The sequence below is a fragment of the Penaeus japonicus genome, unplaced genomic scaffold (genome assembly GCF_977035675.1).
Source record: "Penaeus japonicus unplaced genomic scaffold, GWHDUDI00000001_assembly GWHDUDI00000034, whole genome shotgun sequence".
NCBI lineage: Eukaryota > Metazoa > Arthropoda > Malacostraca > Decapoda > Penaeidae > Penaeus > Penaeus japonicus.
In genome coordinates, this window is record NW_028234436.1 from 23,082,873 (window position 1) to 23,089,193 (window position 6,321).

The 6,321-nt window shown below is 35.1% G+C and overlaps 1 long non-coding RNA gene across 1 annotated transcript; it reads left to right on the top strand.

The window, feature by feature from the left end:
* Window positions 1-461: 461 nt before the first annotated feature.
* On the top strand, window positions 462-2,713 carry LOC147467733 (uncharacterized). The gene is made up of 3 exons (XR_015190453.1): window positions 462-557; window positions 740-811; window positions 1,401-2,713. It is a non-coding gene; the product is annotated as an uncharacterized LOC147467733 (long non-coding RNA).
* Window positions 2,714-6,321: the final 3,608 nt, after the last annotated feature.

Consider the following 6,321-nt stretch of genomic DNA (forward strand, 5'->3'; position numbering starts at 1 on the left):
ATTCGGGATATCTTGCCCAAGGTATGTTGCACGAAGTGCCCTAAAAAGGGGGGGTCCAGGGGGGAGGCGAAGCCCCCCTTTGGCTAGGGATTAATTCAAAACTAGGCAAAGTTAGGTAGGTCATTGGGTTAAGATTTTGCAAGCGAAATATGCCCCGAAGTAGGACGAGGTAGCACGAAGTGCCTTAAGAAAAGAGACCCAGATTGTGGGGTCCAGGGGTGCAAGCGCTCATTAATTCACTATATATGAATAGTAGAGGTTGAGAGGAATCCATCGATACCACTTTTGTGGTATTTCGTAACGCGGCGTTGTTCGGAAAATTTACCTTTTTATTGATGATAGTATATATCATGTTAGATTGAAATTTGAGTTAAAGCTCCTAGTAAATGTTATTCCGCCCCCTGATTGCATCACTGGTATTATTTTAATCATGTTTGATCATTTTAATCATTTTTTATTACAGGAAATGATAACCTCAATTTACAACCTAATGAAACCCTGGAAGCAAACTCAACAGTACTAGAAAAAAAAATTTCAGACTGTACATCCTGCTTTTGGTAAGAGGTCCATGAGTATTAATATTATCTTTCTTTTTTTCCTTTATATATTTATAAATGAGCCCCATGGGACACCTTTTGCAGCAACTATAAAGATAAAGAAAACAAAACATACTGTACTGTCTATCATAATAGAAGTTTTGTTTTTTGATATTTAAATCATGCTTATATTTTTTTTTCAGGGAAAGTTCCTGAAGTATTGGAAATGCATAATGGTTTAACAATAATAGACAGCTCTTTGGACCAGGATTTTGGTAAGTTGACTTTATGCCATCCATAAACTAAGCAATTTGCAAGTACATACTCGTAGTAAGCAACATCCAGTTTTCCAGTCACCCACACAAGACACATATCTATTTCTTCAGTCACATACATATGCAAAGATAGATACTTTTTGTCACATATACATCCACACATAGATATATCTTCAGTAATATACACACAGAAATAGATCTTCACTTACATACATTTGCACATAAATATTTCTTAAGTAAAATACACATACACACATATTTCTTTATTTTCTAGTTACAGGCATGATAAATATGTCTGACCCTGTCTTTGGCTTTATATGATAGCTATCTGTATTAGATTATATGAAGACAGAGACATGAACAGACATATTTTCATATCTATATTAGATTTTTGTGTAGGCAGTATAATGCAAGTTTGAAATTTGAGTGTCATGTGTGTATTTCTCACATTGCATATATAAATCCAATATTTCTATTAATATTTCATCTACTAAATTACTGGGAAAAAAAACTTAATGTGCAAAGTAAATGCAAAATGTGTATATATTATATTGCTAGCTTATGATATGCAGTTTCTTATTCCATACAGAATCTCAGATAACACATGGAGGCTATGCACAACCAATTACAGCCAGTACAGATAAAGTGCTATTAGAAGAACATCTGATGACACTGTCCCCAGGAAAGAGATTAGTACCTACTGCTAGTGTAGATGAAACCTCGATGCTGGGGGTAATGCCTGATATAGGTACAGTATGTATCAGTGAACGTATGTAAAGTTCATAAATGTTTCAGATGAAAATATCACACAATCATGAACATATATTAATAAATATTCATAAATAATATTATAAGAATCAATATATTTATTAGGATTACTTTTTACGTAATAAATAATCTATGTTGAAATAAAACTATATATGAACTAGTATTTGCAATTTTTCAGCCCAGGCCAATGCATGTGAATCTCCATCATCAGACATAATTAAAGACAAAAATAAGATGATAAATAAGTTGAGGGTCAGAGTAAGTAGATTACAAAAGCAATATCATAAAATTAACAAATCCAAAAATAATTGTTCACGCTGCACTTTGCCAGCTAATATTATCAAAAATGTTTCACATTATCTGAATGGTGCTGCCCTTAATTTTTTTTTAACACAGATAAAACTTTCTGGTGTCTGTACCAAAGCAAGGAGATATTCTTTAAACATGAGATGCTTTAGCCTAGGATTGTATTTTAAGAGCCCTCGAGCTTATAGGTTCCTCTCAAAATTTTTTGCTCTACCAACTCCAAGGATGTTGAGGTATTGGCTAAAAACCATATCTTTCAGAGTTGGGTGGAATGATTCCATATTCAAGTTACTTGAAAATAAAGTAAAACAGATGTCATTACAGGAAAAACTTTGTGGCATAGTCTTCGATGCAATATCGTTAAAATCTGGGTTTCATTATTGCTCTGTTGCTGATAGGATTGAAGGATGTGAGGATCTAGGGGAATATGGTCGGTCAACCAATCCTGCACAATTTGCTATGGTATTCATGGCTAAGGGATTATGTTCTAAATGGAAGCAAACTTTGGGGTACTTTCTCTTTCAAAAATCTATACCATCAGAAACAATTAAGAGCATGATACAGGATTGTGTAGACAAACTGAAATGCACTGGATTACATCCAAAATTTGCAACTTGTGACCAAGATCCATCCAATGTCAGTGCATTTTAAAAATTAGGGATATCACCAGCTAAACCAATGCTCACTCAAAATGAATTACAAGTGTTTTTTTTATGATCCACCTCATCTCATAAAAAGTATAAGAAATAATTTCTTAAAATATGATATACATATTGGGGAAGAGAAGATAAGGTGGGAATATATGCAAGAATTTTATTCTATTGCCAAAGCAATGGCCATAAGATTAGCTCCTAAAATCACAGAAGCACATATAAATTGTCATGGATTTCAGAAGATATCGTGTCAATTTAGCAACTAAGTTGTTTAGCAGAACAGTAGCAGCAGCCATCAACACACATGCTACACTTGGTGTTATGGCAAATGAAGCCACTGCTACAGCAAAGTTTATTTGCATATGGATGAGCTCTTTGATATATCTAATAGTTCTCAGAGGAATAATTTCAGATCATCAAAGTGTGCCATATCGAAAACATTTAACTTTGAGCAGATTAATGATATGACTAAATATATTAGATCATGGAACATAGGAGGCAACAGACATCATCTGCCATGTGTTGAGGGGTGGTTACAAAATTTAGAATCATTGAAATTACATTATAATTTTTATCTAAATCTTGCCAAAGTAGAGTATTTACTGACAAGAAAATTAAATCAAGACTGCTTGGAGAATTTCTTTGGTTGTATTAGAAACATTGGGGGCAATAATGATTCACCTAATACAAAAACATTTGTAGCAGCAGTAAAAAATGTAACCACAAACCATCTCATTCAGCAAACCCAGAATGGAAACTGATGATGCAACACCCATGCTTGCTTATTCAAAACTTTACAATACAAGGGAAAATAATTTAAAACAATATTTTAATTCATCTAATGCAACAAATACCATCATGCCAGATATGGAACCAGTAGAATTTCAAGAAAGTCTTGATGAAAATTTAGATATATTAACAGATGTAGCTATGTCAATAAATATGCCATCTTCTAATCATACAGAATATTCTAATGTTACAGAGATGGGAATATATTTTTCATCATTTAATCCATTTACCACAGACAATGAACAATGATATGGGCCATTACTTTTCCACATTTAATCCTTTTACAAATAATGATAATAGTGACTTCTTGATAAATACATCAGAATCTTATCCAGAACTTAAAGAAAATGCTGTTACATATGTTACAGGAAATGTATGCCATAAACTATTGAAGAATTCTATTCTAATAGATACATCTGGCTGCTCATTAACTAGTAATGTATTTTTGGATGCTAAAGCTAATGATAAAAGTATAAGTAAGTATCCAAAGTTAGAATTAGTAGATTTAATTACAGATTATGAGAAACGATTCAAATCCAAAATCAATTTATATATGTTTAAAGATCATATGAAACTTAATCCTTCAAAAGAACTTTCAGCAATTGATTTTAACATTGATTGGTGTGCAGGGATTAAAGAAAAGATAATTGATATTTTTTCAAGGTGTTTTACTTTGTGTTAAGTATCTATTTTGTTAAGTTTCATTACTGCATGTATCTGTTTCAGCTTATGTTTACAGTGTTTTGTATTTTATTTAATTTTATTTTTTCACCGCTTTAATGCTCAGGTATATTGGCATGTTCTCTTGCTTATGCTATTTGAGCTTTACACACAAGTAGCATGTTTTAGTGTAAATATGTTTTGTTTGTCTGTTTGTTTGTTTTTCATTGTGATAAGTATCTATTTTGTTCAGTTTTATCACTGTATGTATCTGTTTCAGTTTGTTAAGTGTTTTGTATTTTATTTTATTTGTTCAATATTTAAGTGATGCAACGTGTGTTTTAATAGCCAACAAAGTACAAGAAAATTATATTGATTTCCCATAATGGAGATGAAAGCCATGACTAGATATAAATGCTCAGTAATAATAGAATTCAAACATTGCGAAAAAAAACTGAACGAAACCATGACGTCACGAATAATGCTGGACTACGCCAATAGATGGCACTATTATGGTGGTATCTGGCAAGTATTGACTTACGCCCAGTTCATTTATTTTAAATGGTGTTTTCCTATCTTTCGTATACAATCTTTGGCTAGCAGAGTGCCATTTGTTTTTCTCACGAGAAACAGATCGAAAGGCAAGCCAGACTACATATAGTCTAAAACCCTCTAAAAGAAGAAAGAAGAAGAGAGGCAAGCCATGCCCTCGCAGGAGTCGCCGGGGCGGGAAACTGTGATCTGGACTGTAATTCGGTATCTACTTCTTTAAGATGTTTGTGCTGGGTAAGTGGACACCGAGTGCAAGTTCATTTTCTGATGACTACAGCACTACGGGGCGATCCTTCAGAAATTGTAGCGTAACTTTTTTTTCCAGCTGATGTACATACAAAAAAGGCTGGAAGTATGGTTCACAAATTAAACACACATAGTAAAAGTTCAATCAAAAGTTAATCAGATTAACAGACATTACTGTAAACATTTTTAAAAATCCTCCCCTAAAGGAGACAACTCACGAGAGTGATGGGTGGAAGGCGAGTGAGGACACCCTTATTTAGAAGGTGTGAGGTCACTTCCCAATTACCCTCAGCCATCTAACCTTACCCGAAAAACTCTGGCTACGCATGCTCGTTTGCGTAAGCTAGTTAACCATTCTATGGTTAGTTCGGCATTTCACCCCGTATATGATATGCATATTTGCAAATACGACAAATCCACCGACATTCGGTTTGTCATTGGTAGGGGTTCCGTTGTTCATTGTCAAATTGGTGATAGAGTGGTCATGGGTCGTTCCCCCTTCTTCAGGAGGAGGAGGAGGGGTAGCCAGGAAGTCATTCATTCTGGACCTGAGTCGTTTCCTGAAGGGACCAAAAAAACAACAACTAAACTATTGTTATCAACCTATCAGCAATAGCGAAGAGAGAGTGTTACGTATTCTCTCCTCGCTCAGTGGAAGCTTGGTTGCGTTCTCCAGTACCAAAGAGGGATTCGAGTTTTGTGTGAGACACCTCCTTACCGCCGAACCTGCCTACTGCGAGGGACGGTAATTTAGTGCCTCCCCCCCCCCAAGCGAATACGGTAGGCTCAGGTCTTCTTTCTTGTCTTTCTTTGTTGGATTTATTGGATATCAACCAGCGGCACGTGCCAAGGTCATTAAGCCAATGGTTCAATTTTATCTCATCAATCTAGAGAAGGTCATAAAGTTTTGTCTCCTTTAGAAAAGTGACTATTTTACTGATTATTTTTTCATTGTTTGATAGTAAATTTGTTATATTACAATCTATATTTTTAATCTGAAGATAGTTTTTTTTTTATATTTTGCCTTTGGCGGTCGTATTTTTCACATGCTAATAGGATGTGATGTATTGATAACCTGTCACAGTGGTTACGCATAGGAGGGAAAATCTTCTCAATATAGGGAGTGAGGTGGGTTATTCGTGTGGCATTGACCCTAATTCGGGCCAACACCACCTCCTCCCTTCTGTTTCTTCTGTGGGCTGTGTCCTACGGTTCTATATTCACTTTGTGTTTAGTGATTTGGTGGTTGGTCCACTCACTTATCCACAGATGTATTTTTGTTTTTATAAAGGAGGCAGAACACCTGAGATCTGTGCGGACAATGCCAGGCTCCAGATCACCAGTCGACCCGGCTAATTTGTCAGCCTGTTCGTTGCCATGGATACCCGAGTGTCCGGGTACCCATATCAGCTTGATTGGTTTGTTGGCACTATGTAATTTACGAATGATATTAAGCTGTAATTCATTTTTGGTAGTTTCTAAGGATTTAATTGCTTTAATTGCTTAGCCCTATTGCCCTATCGACGTGGGTCGTCG